Raw genomic sequence first — 2,500 nt, forward strand, 5'->3', positions numbered from 1 at the left:
TACGGTCGATATCAACGAACCTCCCCCCCCCCCCTCCCCCCCACAACACGCCATCCCATACCACATTGTGTACCGTACCCAAACCTAACGTGTACTGTACTACAACGCAATGTGTACCATAACACAACCCAGTTTGTACCTTAACCTAACCTATGTCACCTTAACCTAACCTATGTCACCTTAACCTAACCTATGTCACCTTAACCTAACCTATGTCACCTTAACCTAACCTATGTCACCTTAACCTAACCTATGTCACCTTAACCTAACCTATGTCACCTTAACCTAACCTATGTCACCTTAACCTAACCCATCTTGCACCTTAACCTAACCCATCTTGCACCTTAACCTAACCCATCTTGCACCTTAACCTAACCCATCTTGCACCTTAACCTAACCCATCTTGCACCTTAACCTAACCCATCTTGCACCTTAACCTAACCTATGTTGCACCTTAACCTAACCTGTGTTGCACCTTAACCTACCTCAATTTGCACCGCAATGTAACGCAATTTGCACCGCAATGTAACGCAATTTGCACCGCAATGTAACGCAATTTGCACCGCAATGTAACGCAATTTGCACCGCAATGTAACGCAATTTGCACCGCAATGTAACGCAATTTGCACCGCAATGTAACGCAATTTGCACCGCAATGTAACGCAATTTGCACCGCAATGTAACGCAATTTGCACCGCAATGTAACGCAATTTGCACCGCAATGTAACTCAATTTGCACCGCAATGTAACTCAATTTGCACCGCAATGTAACTCAATTTGCACCGCAATGTAACTCAATTTGCACCGCAATGTAACTCAATTTGCACCGCAATGTAACTCAATTTGCACCGCAATGTAACTCAATTTGCACCGCAATGTAACTGCAATTTGCACCGCAATGTAATGCAATTTGCACCGCAATGTAATGCAATTTGTACCGCAATCTACCCCCACATTGTGCCTTAACCTAACCCACATTGTGCCTTAACCTAACCCACATTGTGCCTTAACCTAACCCACGTTGTGCCTTAACCTAACCCACGTTGTGCCTTAACCTAACCCACGTTGTGCCTTAACCTAACCCACGTTGTGCCTTAACCTAACCCACGTTGTGCCTTAACCTAACCCAAGTTGTGCCTTAACCTAACCCAAGTTGTGCCTTAACCTAACCCAAGTTGTGCCTTAACCTAACCCAAGTTGTGCCTTAACCTAACCCAAGTTGTGCCTTAACCTAACCCAAGTTGTGCCTTAACCTAACCCAAGTTGTGCCTTAACCTAACCCAAGTTGTGCCTTAACCTAACCCAAGTTGTGCCTTAACCTAACCCAAGTTGTGCCTTAACCTAACCCAAGTTGTGCCTTAACCTAACCCAAGTTGTGCCTTAACCTAACCCAAGTTGTGCCTTACCCTGCTCTGTAATTGGCATATGACACGTTACATTAATGTATTGTCCAACCGCAACCCGCTCAGAATGTTGTGTACACAGCTACGTGTCATCTCCCCATAACAGCTGCATTGCAGTGTGGTACGCCATAGAGACGTGTGGGAGTAATGGACGCAGTGGATGGCGATCAGCATGAGCCGTCTGTTCATGTAGTGGCGCGTGTATGCAGACGTAGTAGTCTCTTCTCACACAATGTGATAGCACGGTGCCCCGCGTTCCACATCTGCGACATGCTACAGAGGCCGGTTGACAGTTGGTCGCGCAATGGACATCGCATACGTACGGGGGCACCTTCCACGTGCCCTCTAGTCGGGCACATTTTGTTGCGTGGATGTGAGCGGATGTAGTGTGTCTTGACACCTGACAGGCAGGCATGCAATAATAGTTGACTTTGCAAACGGGGATGGACGTGTACGTTTACTGGTGACGTTACGCAAATGAACAACTGGTAACCCGTTGTGGTGCGGTTGTCCTTGCTGGAGGTACATCTGTGAGGGCAACGATCGGTACAGCTACGAAGCGGTCCCCACCATACCAACGAACGTGAATGTGAATCTGGGTGTGAAGCGATACGCGGCTGTGGGTGGGTGGGACTGTCCCCGGCCGGTGAGGGGGGGCCGCCCGGCGTGCTGGCCGCGCGGTGCGTGGGCGCACGCGCTACAGCCGGCTGGTGGGGGCGCCCAGTGGCAGGCGCGCCGGCCGACGGACGCGGCAGGCGGCGCAGCTGCGCGCCGGGGCACCCTGCGCGCGGCGCCGTGCAGCCAAAGTGGGTCCTCGCCGGCCCGGTGCGAAGCGCGGTGGACATCTGCAGTGTGCTGGTCCGATTGAGGACTGTGTGCGTTGAGGATGCGCCGCCGCCCGGCACTCGGCGCCGCGACGCCGTCTGCTGCTCGGTCGCCCCAGCGGTTCTCGCTGGTGGTTTGTATCGCAGTTGTGCAGACGTGTTGGCACGTGCGCTGTGCTGGGAGAGTTCGCTTCGGCACCCACGTGGGGCCTTTGCCCTTCTGTGGCGCTGGCGTTGGAGCTGCCGGTCACCGTAGGTGGCGCGTGTTGTCTC

Source organism: Schistocerca cancellata, unplaced genomic scaffold (genome assembly GCF_023864275.1).
Source record: "Schistocerca cancellata isolate TAMUIC-IGC-003103 unplaced genomic scaffold, iqSchCanc2.1 HiC_scaffold_33, whole genome shotgun sequence".
Classification (NCBI taxonomy): domain Eukaryota; kingdom Metazoa; phylum Arthropoda; class Insecta; order Orthoptera; family Acrididae; genus Schistocerca; species Schistocerca cancellata.